This window comes from Miniopterus schreibersii (genome assembly GCF_964146895.1).
Source record: "Miniopterus schreibersii genome assembly, chromosome: X".
Lineage (NCBI taxonomy): Eukaryota > Metazoa > Chordata > Mammalia > Chiroptera > Miniopteridae > Miniopterus > Miniopterus schreibersii.
The window spans coordinates 19,800,636-19,815,775 of record NC_138104.1 but is presented as its reverse complement, the minus strand read 5'-3'; the positions used below and the strand labels follow the sequence as shown (position 1 = coordinate 19,815,775).

Below are 15,140 nucleotides of genomic sequence, written 5' to 3'. Positions count from 1 at the left end.
GATCTTATTTATTGGCATTAATTATAATAGTATTCTTTTATAATATTGTTTTTACTTCTGGAAGGCCAGTAGTAATGTTATATTTTAGTTGATCCTAGTAATTTGAGTGTTCTCTCTCTTTTTTTCTTTTATCAATCTAGGTAAAGGTTTTTCAAGTTTGTTGAATTTTTCAAAGAACTAGCTTTATTTTTGTTGGTTTTACCATTTTCTATTTTACTAATTCCTGCTCTAATTTTTATAAATTCCTTCCTTCTGCTTGCTTTAGGTTTAGTTTGCTCTTCTTAGGTGTGTCTTAAGTTTATTTGAGATATATTTTCTTTCTTAGTGTAGTCATTTTAAGCAAGAAATAAATCTCAATGCACTGTTTAACTGAATCCCCTAACTTTTAGTATGTTGTGTCTTCATTTTTAGTCATCTAAAGTTTCTTTAATTTTCCTTTTGATTTCTTCTTTGTCTCATTGGTTATTTGGGAGTGTGTTGTTTAATTTCCACAAATTTTGTTCCATTATTGATTTTCAATTTTATTCCACTGTGGCCAGAGAATATAATAATTTTTTTCTAGCCTTTAAAATGCATTGAGGTCTGTTTTATCACTTGATATATAATCTATCTTTGAGAATATGGCAAATGCATGTGAGAAAAATGTATTTATTGTGTAGATATCTTTTAGGTCTAATTGGTTTAGAGTGTTGTTCAAGTCATCTGTTTCCTTGTTGATCTTTGGCTAATTGTTCTGTTGCATATTAAAAGTGAGATGTTGAAATTTTCAACTATTGATGTTGAATTGTCTATTTCTCCCTTCCTTTCTTTCAAGTTTTTGGTTCATGCATTTTAATGCTCTGTTATTAAGTGCATATATGTATATATATAATTGTTATATATTCCTGGTGGATTGATCATTTTACCATTATAAAATCTTACTCTCTATGTATAGTACACTTTTTTGTTTTGTTTTGTTTCAAGTCTATTCTATCTGATATTAGTAAAGACTCTCAAGCTTTCTTGTGGTTGCTAATTGTATGATCTATTATTTTCACTCTTAATTTAATTTTAATGTTTAATTTAAAAATTGATTTTAGTTTATTTTTATCTTTGAATACAAATTCTAGCTTCTGTCGACAGCATAGATTTAGATCATATTTTTCATCTAGCCTATCTCTGCCTTTGAGTAAACTTTTAAGTTTATTCACATTTAATACAATTAGTGATATAGTTGGATTCATACCTGCCACACTAGCATTTGTTACTATATAATTTATGTCCTTTTCCCTTTTAGTTCTCCTTTACTACTTTCTTTTACATTATGTGATTATTTTCTAATGTAATATTTTATTTCTGAATGATTTTTACTATTTTTAGTCACCTTAAAATAATTAAAATAATTATTTTGACTTATGTTGGTAGCTTTTGACTTATTTTGGAACCACTGCCTTATAAGCTGAGAAAATGATGATCAGGGACCCAGTATCCTCAGTAGCACTATGCCCAAGGTATAACTCCCACCCCATGAGAGTGGACTGAGCATAAAGGTATAGTCTCCACTTCTCAGCTTCACAGAGAATAGCTTCAGCAACCTGTAAGCAGTGGCAGGATGAAAAAGGTTTTTGTCCTGCTCTTCCTTGCAAGATAGACTTCTGACTGTGATTTGTGCGTGAGAGGGACCCTGTGCTTTTGGCTTCACCAGCCTGAATGGAATTAGGAGGGAGAAGGAAGACAATAGGTCCTATTTCAAACACCGCCAACTCTTACCATTCTTACCAAGTTCTAGTAGATTTTCTTGAACAAATGTTTCTACATTTGTTGTATGCTCCAAGGACCATTTCCAGAAACTTTTAATGGTTGCTCTTTCATAATGCTCACCAACTTTTCTGGGGAGTAAGACTGTGAAGCTCCTTATGCTGTCTTAATAATATTCTATTCTATCTATATACCACATATTTTCCTTTATATCACTGAACATATTTTAAATAGCTTATTTAAAGTCTTTGTCTAGTAAGTCTAATATCTAGGCTTCCTCAGGGATAGTTTCCATTGATTGCTTTTTTTTTTATTATTAATATGTATAATTTTTATTTTTGTTTAAAGTATTACAGATGTCCCTTTTTCTCCCCAATGACCCATTCACCCCCCCCTTTCCTTCCCCCTCCCCAGTCACTCTCCCTACCATTGCCCGTGTCCTTGGGTTGTAGCATATATGCATATAAATTCTTTGGTTACTCTCTCCCCCTCCACCCCCTCTCCCCCCTCCCTCTGACATTTCATCAGTCTCAACTATGCTTCCATGTCATTGAATCTATTCTGCTCGTCAGTTTATTAAGTTCTTTAGATTCCACGTATAAGCGAGATCATGTGATATTTTTCTTTCTCTGCCTGGCTTATTTCACTTAGCATAATATTCTCCAGGACCATCCATACTGTCCCAAAGGGTGTGAGATTCTTCTTCTTTACAGCTGTGTAGTATTCCATGGTGTAAATGTCCCACAGCTTTTTAATCCACTCATCTACTGATGGGCACTTGGGCTGTTTCCAGATCTTAGCTATTGTAAACTGTGCTGCTATGAACATCGGGGTGCATATATCCTTTCTGATGAATGTTTCAGGATTCTTAGGATACATTCCTAGGAGTGGAATCATTGGGTCAAACGGCAGCTCCATTTTTAATTTTTTGAGGAACCTCCATACTGTTTTCCATAATGGCTGCACCAGTCTGCATTCCCACCAGCAGTGTACTAGAGTTTCCCTTTCTCCACACCCTCACCAGCACATGTCATTTGTTGATTTGTTGATGGTAGCCATTCTGACAGGTGTGAAGTGATACCTCATTGTGGTTTTAATTTGCATCTCTCTGATGATTAGCGACGTCGAGCATTTTCTCATTTGTCTCTTGGCCATCTGTATGTCCTCTTTGGAGAACTGTCTATTTAAGTCCTTTGCCCATTTCTTAATTAGGTTGTTTGTCTTCCTCTTGCTGAGTGCTATGAGTTCTTTGGACACTTTGGAAATTAACCCCTTATCAGGTTCATCCTTGGCAAATATGTTTTCCCAGACCGTGGAGTTCCTTTGTATTTTGAGGCTGTTTTCTTTTGCTGTGCAGAAGCTTTTTAGTTTGATGTAGTCCCATATGTTTATTTTTTCCTTTGTTTCTCCTGCCCTAGGAGTTGTATCAGTGAAAAGTCCACTACGTGGGATGTCTGTGACTTTACTGCCTATGTTTTCTTCCAGGATTTTTATGGTTTCGTGACTTACATTTGCCAGTAAATGTATTCCAGAAATGCCTCTCCTGGAGAGCTCTTTAGCACTGATTGAACTCTGAGTCAGATCAAATAAACATAAGCATTTTGAGTTGGGTCTTCCAAGGAGCCACCAGAGAAGAGAAATAATGAAAATTCTTTGGGTTTGTCACTTTGCATGAGCTTTTACTTCATTTGCTACATCTAGTACCAGGAGCATCAGCTGGTATTTTTCTAAGCTACCACTGATGTGGAAATCAGGGTATGAGAATGGGATCACTTATTACTTACATTGAGATATTTTTCTTGAATGAATGTTTCCTACATGCTGCAAGTCTTTGGTTAATTTTCATAGTTTTAATTTCTCTGTTGCTTTTATGGAGGGACAAATTTTTGGAAGTTCTTACTCTGCCATTTTTACATATATATAGCTCCTATGCTTTCTTTTGTTTTAGCTAAATTAATTAGTTGTCATGTTTATTCCACTGTTGGCTTTTTATGTATATTTATTCATTATTTTTTAAACTCTTGAACTAGGAAATACAATATACCTTTTTTGCCTATCCTTGTCTACTAAATGCTAATCTTGATTCACTTCTCAAACAAGTAATATGGGAATAGCATAGTAGCATTTACCTGTCCCCATCATTTTTGTATGGTTGTTAAATAAATTACATGTATACACATCATAAAGCTACTTATAAGGTGTTATAATTTTTGCTTAAAACAGCAATATGTCTATGTAAATTTAATTGTTAAATGAAATTATTATATACCTTAGAAGATATTTAACCATGTACTTACTTTTCTTCATTATTTCTTCCGCTTGTTTGAATTTCCAATTTCCATCTTATGTCATTTTCTTTCAGCCAGAAGAACTTGTGTTAGCATTTCTCATAGTGCAGATCTGCTACTAATAATTCCTTTTTTTGTTATCTGCATATGTTTTCATTTCCTCTTTACTTTTGAGGGATAGTTTACCTGGATATAGAATTATTGGTTGATGGTTGATCATTGTTTTCTTTCAACATTTTGAATTTCACATTTGAGTATCTTCTGGTCTTCGTATTTTCTAAGTCAGCTGATATTGTTGTTTCTTTGTATAAATATGTCTTTTCTTATTGCTTCTTATAATTTTTTTACTACTAAATTTAGCAATCTTTGATATTTTACAAGTATGGCTTTATTTTATCTATCCTATTGAGAATTCAGTCAGCTTTATGAAAATGTGGGTTAAAGTTTTTCACCGATTTGAGAGAGCATTAGCTGCTATTTCTTCAAGTTTTTTTTCCACCCATTTCCTCTCTATCTGGGACCCTAGTTACACATATGTTAGGCTACTTGATATTATCTCATAAATCTCAGGCTTTGTTAAATTTTTCCCCTTATTCTCTGTTCTCTGATTCTTTTGGTTTTTGAAATATGCAATTTTGCATCCACTGACTTTTGTTGTGATGGGTTTGCTTATATAGAGTTTTATAAACCTTATATTATCCACTTGGTATTTTTATAGTTGCCATTTCTCTTTTCACATTATTATCACTCCAATCATTAAAGCCACATTTTTCTCTAATTTACTGAACGTTTAAAATACCTATTTTGATATCTGCTCTTTTTTAAAATTTATTTTTTTATTGAGCTATAACTGACATATAACATTATATTAGTTTCAGGTATGCAACATAATGACTAGATATTTGTATATGTTGTGAAATTATCACCACAACAAGTATAGTTAACATCTACCACCATACATAGTTACAAAGATGTTTTTCTTGTGATGAAAACTTCTAATATCTGAGATCTGGCCTTTTAAATAAAACATTTGTGATCAATATAGTCTATACTGACTTCTTTTTGTTTCTGTTTCAGTTTTCACTTTCCTGTTTCTTTAGATAGCTAATAACTTTTTGTTTAAAACTGGATATTGTTATACATTTTAATACTTTGTACGTTGTTTTCTCTTATGAAAGTTATTGTTTTTGTCTTCTAGTAGGCAGTTGTCTTTCTGGACTCAATCTGTAAAATTTGTTTCTTTGCAATGTGCACATCTAATGCTTCTGTTCAGTTTCCTTGGCTTCCCACTGCTTCTTGTTTAGTGATCTTACAATATTTTCTTCTGTGCCTATGTAATTTAAAGATCAGTCAAGAATTGAATTGGGGCAGAGTTTATATACAGATTTAAAGGTTGCTAATATATTACTAAGGAATTTGGCATCAATGTACATTAATGATATTGTTCTATGTCCTATCTGATGAGGTCTTTCCAAGGTTTTTATATCAGAGTTATGCTGGCCTCATGAAGTTAGTCAGAGGTGTTTCCTCCTTTTCTATTATCTGAAACCACTTGTGTAAATTTTCTAATGTTTCTCTCTTAAATGTTTGACAGAATTCACCAAGGAAACCATGTAAATCTCAATTTGGTTTTGGAGAAGTTTTGAAATATTAATTTAATTACTTTGTTATGTGAAAAATAATTTCAGTTTTCTATTTCTTCCCACTTTGATTTACTCTATTTCATAGCCACCTATGTAAAGCAAATATAAATAAATAAAGATAATATGAGCAGAAAAAGTTGAAACTTTTTTATTTAAAGATAACCATCTATGCGGGAACTCTTAAGGAATTTACAAAAACTTTACTAATATCAATAACCAAATTTATTAAGGTAGCACAATACCAGATTAATATAACATACAAAAATAAATTGTATTTTCATACACTATAAACAATTGGAAGGATGTGAAAACACTCTATACTATAAACTTCAAAACATTGCAAAGAAGAATTAAGGCAGACTAATTAAATTGAGAGATGTTGAATGTTCTTGAATTAGAAGACTAAAACTTAAAATACCACCCAAATTAATCTATATACTCATAGAAACTCCAAAAACAATAATATCTATTTCTTGCACAAACTGACAAGATGATTCCAAAATTTATATGGAAATGCAAAACACTGAAGGTAGTCAAAATAATTTTGAGAAAGGAAACTAAAGTAGGAGCACTTACACTAATCTAATTTTTAAAGCTAAAGTAAGCAACAGAATTGTTACTGGCAGAAAAATAAAGGAATGATGTCTGGGTGGCTGGGTGGCTTAGTTGTTTGGAGTGCCACCCTATAAACCAAAAGGTGGCTGCTTTGATTCCTGGTCAGGCTACATACCTAGGTTTTGAGTTTGATCCCCAGTCTGAGCACATATGGGAGACAGCCAATTGATGTTTCTCTCTCTCTTTCCCTTCCTCTCTCTCTAAAAATCAATTTTAAAAAATCCTTAGGCGAAGATAAAAAAAAAGAATAAAGGAATGAATCAGCGCAATTTTTTATAATTCAAACTTATGGCTCTAAATTATTTATTTCAGTACTTGTTTTGAATGATAGCTCTTTAAAAAATTTTTTAAAATATGTTTTTCATTGATTTTTATTTTTTAGAGAGAAACATCAATGTGAGAAACAGTGCATGCACTGTCCTTATTTCTCATTGCTTCTTGAAATCAACAAATACCCATTTAAATTATTTTGTTCATCCAGTTAATAATTCTGCTCTTTTACCACCTATTTATCCCTTTTTCACCTTTTTACATAGACCCTGATCATTTCTGCCACCCATTCATACCACCATCTCCTCTTATAGAAAAGTTGTTCTTTAGCCTTAGTGTATGTAATTCTTCCAGCTCTTCCAGACTTTGCCTCCTCAGGGACCTATATCCATGTGGGAGCTAAAAAAAACTTTTTTCCTCCTATCTTCTAAATTTTTCTAGCTGGGCTGATAATCAAATTAACAGAGGCAGATTAACAGGGGAAAAAATCAAATTTTAATACATGGGCATGTAGAATTTACATAAGCATGAAAATTCCAAACACTATGAGGTAAAATTGAGCATATATATATGTCATTCTGAACAAAGGAGAAGGGAGGAAGGTAGTAATGGGATTTCAAAGGAAATCAGAAATTGACAAGAGAGAAAGAGCAGAATGTACATGGCAAGATGTAAATTCGTGCTTCAATGGGACACAAGGTGTGATCTAATTACCAGGCCCCTGCTTGACACCTTCCTGTCTTCCATACTTAATTCAAATGAGGTCGTTGACTTTATTAAGATTTCTTTCAGATGGGGCCAACTTTTTCATTGGAATCTCTTAGCCAGGAAAGGGGGGGAGGTGGTCAAAGGTTCTGAGTCTTTCGCTTCTTAATCAGCAGCTTAAAATCAATATTCCAAAAGGCAAAACTTTTGATTCCCTTCAGTCAGCATATGTAACCTTTCTTTTCTGTATCTTTTTTTTTTTTAATATGTCTTTATTGATTTCAAAGAGAGGAAAGGAGAGGGAGGGAGAGAGAAAGAGATAGAAACATCAATGATGAGAGAGTCATTGATAGGCCGCTTCCTGCACACCCCCGACTAGGGATCGAGCCTGCAACCGGGGCATGTGCCCTGACCCGGAATCAAACCCCCATCGCCTACATCCCCGGTCGATGCTCAACCGCTGAGCCATGCCTGGCCGGGCTCTTTTCTGTATCTTTAAACTCTTCCACTCTACTGGTTTTCACCTTTAATGTGTAAGCACATTATTGCAAGTTAAATATAATCTTAGTTTCCTCAAACTTCATTAGCTTGTGAGGAGTGTAGAGGAGAAAAAATATTTTTCTTCCCACCCTTTTGAGTTCTTGGCTTAGACCTTGTGTAATAAAAAAGCCCAACAGATTAACAAGAGAAATAGAAACAGAATTTTAATAGGTATGCTTTAGGTATACATTGGAGATACCCAGAAAAACTGAGTAAATCCCCTAGATGGCGCAAGCCACCCACCTTAAATACTGTCTTCAGCTTTAGACAATGAAAGACATTGGGTCTGGGGCCTTCAATTTTGGAAGGTTACTAGGAAAAACTCGGTAAACAAGGGTCAGGCTTGTTATGCAGATTTTATTGTGTGCCTTCTCCATTGATAACATTACCTTGTGATTTAGAGTAATCCTTCTCTACCGGGTACTAAGAGGGAGACATTTAAAATGGAGATTTCCTTTAGAAATGCAAATTTCCCTTGCAAAATAGTAAATTCTGCTCTGTTTTCAAAGCTACTCCTTCCCTTGCCATTTCTCAAAATAATCAACTCAAAATAATCCTTATGCCAAAAAGGCATATTTTGGGGTGGCAAATTCTGCTACCTTTCAGTACTAATTGTGGTCATATTTCAGTGCTACCTCAAATTTCACTTCCTCATGCCCTCAGCTATATTGTAGTTGAATAGTAGGACCTCTCCCACCTGCTTCTCCACAAATTCTTTTCAAAGTATATCTTACAAAACCTGGGCATTCCTCTAGTTAGCTCATGGAATGTCCTCTCATGCTTTCCTGCTTGCAAGCTTTCTCTTTTAGTTCAGCTTCCCTCAAATTCATTAAAAGTCTTCTCTTACCACTACCTTTTGTGATTGCTATCTTTCATTTATACATGCCTGTGTTCTTACTATTGTCGGGCTAAAGGGGTCCCTTTGCCTGCCTGCATCAAAGCCCAATAAGACACAAATAGGAGCTGGTAGCAAAGAAAGGGTTTATTTTTAGAAAGTGGCCCAAGTCCGGAGACAGGTGAGCTAATGCTCAAAGATCTGGCTCCCTGATGGCTTTCAGGGGATGGGTTATATAGGGGGAAAACTTTTAATCTTGGTGACTACGGGAGTTAGGGTCATGGTTTCTACTGATTGGTCGGCAATAGGGGGGTCATTAGTCATTTCATCTGATCCTGATGTCAGCCATGGCATTGCTTCATCTGGTTTCACTGCTTTTCTGGGCCTGAGCTAAAGCACAACTGAGGCCTAGATGTTATTTCTAGTTTGACCAAAACTCTTACTCTGTGGTCAACAGACCCGAGGCTTTGTTCCTAAGATTATTTGATGCTGATCAGAACCTCATGGTCCGAAGGGCTTAATGAGCAAGGGAGAAGAAGGTAGATGAGTTAAGGTGCTGGGTGAGTCCAGATTGAATAAAAAAGATAGAAAAGAAAAAAGGCCATATTAAAAAAATGAAGTTTCTACGTGGTTACACTATTCCCAAAGCTAAAAAACAAAAACAAAACAACAAAACCTTGAAGCTCAAATCTGACTCTGAAGTCCTTAAAATTCTCACTACACTAATGCCATACTGATTTATTTGCCAAAGCATACAAAATGCTCCCACCCCCCCATCAGTAATACTTTATTACCTGAGAGCTGAGCAGCAGCGCTGTTTGTGTTTGTTTTATCTTCTGTGTTCTTCTCTGAAAATAGTTCCTTCATCTCCCATGTTCAAGGGATTCACTTATTACTCCATGAGGCAAGAGACCACTCCTGTCAGCTTGACATTGTGTGGGCCTCCTAGGTGTCCTTGGAAGAAATGTCTTTATGAAAATAAATCCCTCTAAGATAGCCCTGCAGTTTAGTAATAATTTCCTTAATACATGTTTTCATTTTGATGCTGGCCAATCAGTTCCAGGAAATTGATTCTGTAATCTCTCTCTCCTCTTTCATATTATCATTTATTATTCATCCAGTCCACTACTCCACTGTAACTGTTCTCTCTATTATCACCAGTAACCTCATCATTTTCAAAGACAGGAAATGTTTCAAACTCTAGAACCTTCTGTGGCATTTGATGCTGTTGAGGATGCCTTCTTCAGAACATTCCCTCCTTTTGTCTGTATAATTTTTTGCTCACACTGAGTTATTTTACCTGCTGATTCTATGCTGCTGATACCTATTTTGCAAATGTTGCTGCTGGTAATTTGGGCATCTTGCCAGAAGATGTCAAGAGAAGCTTATTCAGACCTGGTTCATACACGCACTGCCAATGTCAACTATATTACGACTGCTGTCCAGCCCACAATGATTGTAAGACACTATCAGTTGTAACACACATCCCACTTTTGAAGATGCTAAAATTTGAAAGAAATGAGCATCTAAGAATCATTGACATACGGTATTATTATCTGAGAGTTTTGAAGAGAATTGAGCTGTGTTGCTTGAATTCAAGGCTTTGAGAAATAACGTGAACATCGTTATACATTCTCTGAACTTGCCTTATTTGAAGTAAAATGGCCTCACTGAGTTAGTTTATGCTTTTAATGAGCCTCTTATGAGATAATGCATGTAAAGTATGTAATATTGCTAAAGTTCCAGAGTCAGTAAGCACTCAGTGAATGATGGTAGTTATAGTAGTAGTAGCAGTAGTCCTCATAGTAGTCATAGTAACACATGATATTGATAATAAAAAATTGACTATAACTATATTACTGAATTTAATGTTTATAAAATGCTAAGACTCTATATGTTTATTGAAGGTATTTTTTTCTCTGAGTTTAAGTAATCTTAATAAATAATAATTGCTTCTCAGGGTTTCTGATCAGATAATGCATGCAAAATATTTGACTGTTTATTGGTTAAAATAGTACCTGATATTTCTAGCAGAACATGAATTATAACTTATTTTTGTTGTTTCTAAAACTCTAAAGATTATAGAGATTTATTGAAGTTAATTTCAGAAAGAGTAAGTGATTCTAGTTAATAATTCTTTCTTTATATGTTTTTTATCTGGATTGAATAAGATAATATATGAAAGTATATAATAATTATAAAATAATTCACTTAATGTGTAACAAATAGGAAGCACTCAGGAAAATATATTATTATTGCAATTGTTGTTATTTATACCTGGTATTTTCTATGATAGTTCATTTTCACTATTTCCCCTCGGCCAAATCAAAGGTTTTAAAAGTATCAAAGATTGCTCCATTATACTTGCTAAACTTACTTAACTTTTCTGAAGTTAACTTCACCAAATAACATGTGCCTTTCAGAACTTTTATGAATATGAATGACACAATGCATGCAAGTATTTTGTTGCTATTATTAATGTTGTCTATATTTGCCTGACATTATAATATCACCTGAATTTCTACTGGTTGACAAATTTAAAATACTGAGAAAGACTTAATACATTTGCTGAACTTAACTCTCACAGGGGTGGGGAACCTTTTCTCTGCCAAGGGCCATTTGGCTATTTATAACATCATTCAAGGGCCATACAAAATTATCAACTTAGAAATTAGCCTGCTTTATTTGGTCAAACATTTAATTAACTCAACCCGAATGTGATGGCTGGAACTGCTTCTCTTTGGCGAGGCCCTAGCAGGGCCAGACCAAATGATTTTGGGGGCCATAAGGCCCGCGGACTAGACGTTCCCCACCCCTGCTTAGGGCTTAAATAACTTCATCCATTAACATAGAATAGCAGTTCTCAAACTCTGGTGTCAGGACCCTTTTGTACTCCTCAAAATAATTGAAGACCTCAAAAAGGTTTCGTTTATATGTCTTATATCTATTAATACTTATTGTATGAGGAAGTAAAACTAAGAAATATTTATAAATCATTTCATTTTAAATAACAATAATAACCCCTTTAATGTTAACATAAATAGCATATTTTATGAAAACCATATTTTCAAAAAAATCAGAAAGGAAACAGGCACTGTTACACAGTTTTGAAAATCTCTTTAATGTTTAGCTTTATGGAAAGACAGTTGGATTCTCATACATGTGTCTGCATTCAACCTGTTGTGATGTGTTGTCTGCATTGAAGTTTATAAAGAAAATTCAGTTTTAAAAACAAATAGTGGAAAAGGGGAACCTAGTAAACTCTCTAAAAGGGTCTCAGAGACCCCCAGGGTCCTTGAGCTACACTTTGAGAACTGCTGACATATATATTTAATTTTAAAAGTATTGAATAAGACAATTTATGCAATATATATTGTAATTTATGCTACTTTAGTGGTTGCTATTATTTATAGTTTCCAGATATTCTCAAAGAACTTGAGTTCCTTCTCGTTTTGTTGATTGCATTCACAGTTTCTGAAAACAAAAACAAAAACTAGTGATAGTGTAGGTTTGCTAAAGAGGTTAAGCAACTTTACTAAATAATATCTGTATTAACCCAACTGAATCAAGGCATTTTACGTCTGTTTTTACCCAAACTGAGATAATGCATTTTATATCTGTTAATGTCAGTAATATGCATGGTTTAGTGCCTGGCACATAAGGTAGACTCAATAAAAGCCAGCTTTAGAGTTACTCTTTACTCAATGTACATAAAATTATACAAATAAATGCCCGGGACAAAATTGGCCTCACATATCCAAAAACAGCTTCTGCTCATCTGGGATCACTCTGCTACTCTCTCTTGTTGTCCCTTGACAAGGCCTATTTTTAGGCCCAAGAGTCCCTTAGGAAAAAGAATAAATATTTAAACAGAAGCAAGCTAACACCACTCTAGAGCTGGGCTCTGAGTAATGCTGACTTCCGCTGATCTTAGAGTCAGCGTGTGAGGCCTTCCCCAGAGACTTCCGGTGTCTGTAGGAATATCTAGAATATTGTGCAGCATTTCCTGTGGGGACTGAATCTCCACTCCAGCACTCATTTCCTGAGTATAGGTATGTTTACTCATGTCAGGATTAACTCCAGACTCTAGTTCCCACATTGCTGGGGGGCAGTGGAGGGGGAGGTTGGAAAGGGAGCGATTCCCCTATACTCCTCCTCTGGTCTTGTTACAGGATCCTGAGAAAGTATAGCCATTTTGTCAGAAAATGGACAACTTCCCTACAATTATATCAAAGCGGTGAGTGTTTCCACTTAACGGTCCCAGTGTTTTGTTCTGGAAGTAATCACTTTCAAAGCTAGCAGTGGCCACTAAGTCTTGGAAACCTTTATGATCTGAGGTCTAATAGATTTCATTGCCAGTTTCAGAAAGGACCTCTATGTTTTTCTTTTTATAATTTTTAAAATATTATTAAACTTCTGTTATGGAGATTTTCAAAGATTATAAAAGTAGAGAGCATTATAAGACCTATGTATTCATCATCCAGCTCCAAAATTTATCAATTTATGGATTGTTTTATTTCATCCACACTTCCATCCACTTCTCCCTCCCATGTTACTTTGAAATAAACTCCAAACAACATAAAATTTTATCCACAAATATTTCAGTATGTAGATCTAAAAATATAAGAACTATTTTCTACATAACCACAATATCAACATCATCTTAAAAACTAATGAGCAATAATTATTTCATATCATCAAAAGGCCATCATTGCTCAAAATTTCCAGATGTGTCATGAATATTTTTTAAAGTTCGTTTGCATCAAGAGCCCAAGGAGGTTGATAGGCCTTTTAAGTCTTCTTTAATTTGTAGGTTCTCCCTCTGTTTTCTCTTGTAAATTATTTGTTTTGAAGAAACCTTTCCCTCCTTCCTTAATCCCATATTAGCTTCCTTAACTCCAGAAAGTATCTTGCAACCTAATCCTTCACTAAACATTTCAATAAGTTTAAGCCAATACCAGCTTCTTTCTGGCAAGTTTGCACTGCACTCTTTCTAGAGATTCCCTTATATTTATGACTTTGGAATCAATTGTTCTAACGATACAAGCTGGCAGCATTCTTACCTGTCTTTTTATAACTCTTAAGAAATGTAACCTGTATGGTTCTGTTGTACTCTATTCCCAAAAGCCTGTTGAAATTCCTCCAAGCATTTAAGCAAACTTGGTCTCCCCTTCTGCTAATTGCCACTCTCCCCATCCAGCTTCAAAGGTTTCTTCACCAGGACCTTGCACTCTATTACCTGAGAATATTTTCTGTTTGGGTATCTCCTGGTTTTTATAGCCTTTCTTTCTTTCCCTTTCTTTCTTTCTTTCTTTCTTTCTTTCTTTCTTTCTTTCTTTCTTTCTTTCTTTCTTTCTTTCTTTCTTTCTTTCTTCCTTCCTTCCTTCCTTCCTTCCTTCCTTCCTTCCTTCCTTCCTTCCTTCCTTCCTTCCTTCTTTCTTTCTTTCTTTCTCTCTCTCTTTTTCTTTCTCTCTCTCTCTTTCTTCTTTCTGTTTTTTTTTTTTTTAAATCCTCACTCAAGGATATTTTTTTTCATTGCTTTTCAGAGAGAGAGAGAAACATCAATGTGAGAGAAATACATCGATTGGTTGCCTCCCGCACGTGCCCCAACTGGGGCTGGGGATCGAGCCTCGAGCCGAGGTACATGCCCTTGGCCGGAATCTAACCAGGGACCCTTCAGTCCACAGGCCAACACTCTAACTACTGAGCCAAACCAGCCTGGGCTCTTATTTTCTTGAATGGCATGCCTAGGTTCAGAGTTGTAAGGATGTACCAATACCCCCAAGGAGTCTTGTCACATCTATTGCTGCTTTTGACACCATCCCTTGGTCTCCTTTTTTCCAGAAAAAGGCCAGCCATTTTAGAAATTCAGTGTCTGAAGCAGAAGGCTTAAATATCACTTTCCAAACATTCCCTTCTTTGTGTAAATAACAATCAACATCCTGAGCGAGCTCTCGCAAAACAATGTTGACCACTTTTTCCCTCTTCATCTTCCAGTCACCTAATACCTGAGGAAGGACATTAAGACAAACAGTAGGGACTTTCAGTTTCAGATTTATCACAGTTCCCTTCGTGTTCTCTAGAGCCAGCAAAGATCTCTGAGCATGCACTCCTCTCTTTTCTCACAGTTCGTAGTGTAGATGTCTGCCATCCCTGGATTCCTGATAATTGTCTCTGATAGAATCCTGGATTTCCCCCGGCTTCAACTTCCTGTTGGCACAAGAGAGAAGAAATGAACATTAAGATTTGAATTTCACTTGCAGGTTATCTCTACTTACTGATGCAGGACCTTTTCAAGGTCTACCGTAGTGATTTCTGAAAACTTCCATCTTTTTTACTTAGGCTTGGGCACACGATCACCTTCTACTCCTACCACCTCATTGATATTTTCCGCCTGTGAGTGTATTTATTAATGGAGGTGCTACTTCTCAGTATTGTTAAAAAAACAAAAATGCCCAAAATTTCACACAGAAATGGGAGGACTGCATCTTTTCCAACTCTGCATTT

At 35.2% G+C, this 15,140-nt stretch overlaps 1 protein-coding gene across 1 annotated transcript in view; it reads left to right on the top strand.

Annotated features, from left to right (window-relative positions):
- The window catches only part of HTR2C (5-hydroxytryptamine receptor 2C), a gene marked incomplete at its 5' end in the record, with an annotated part of 34,402 nt that overhangs the window by 14,991 nt on the left and 4,271 nt on the right, over window positions 1-15,140 (top strand). The window lies entirely within an intron of this gene.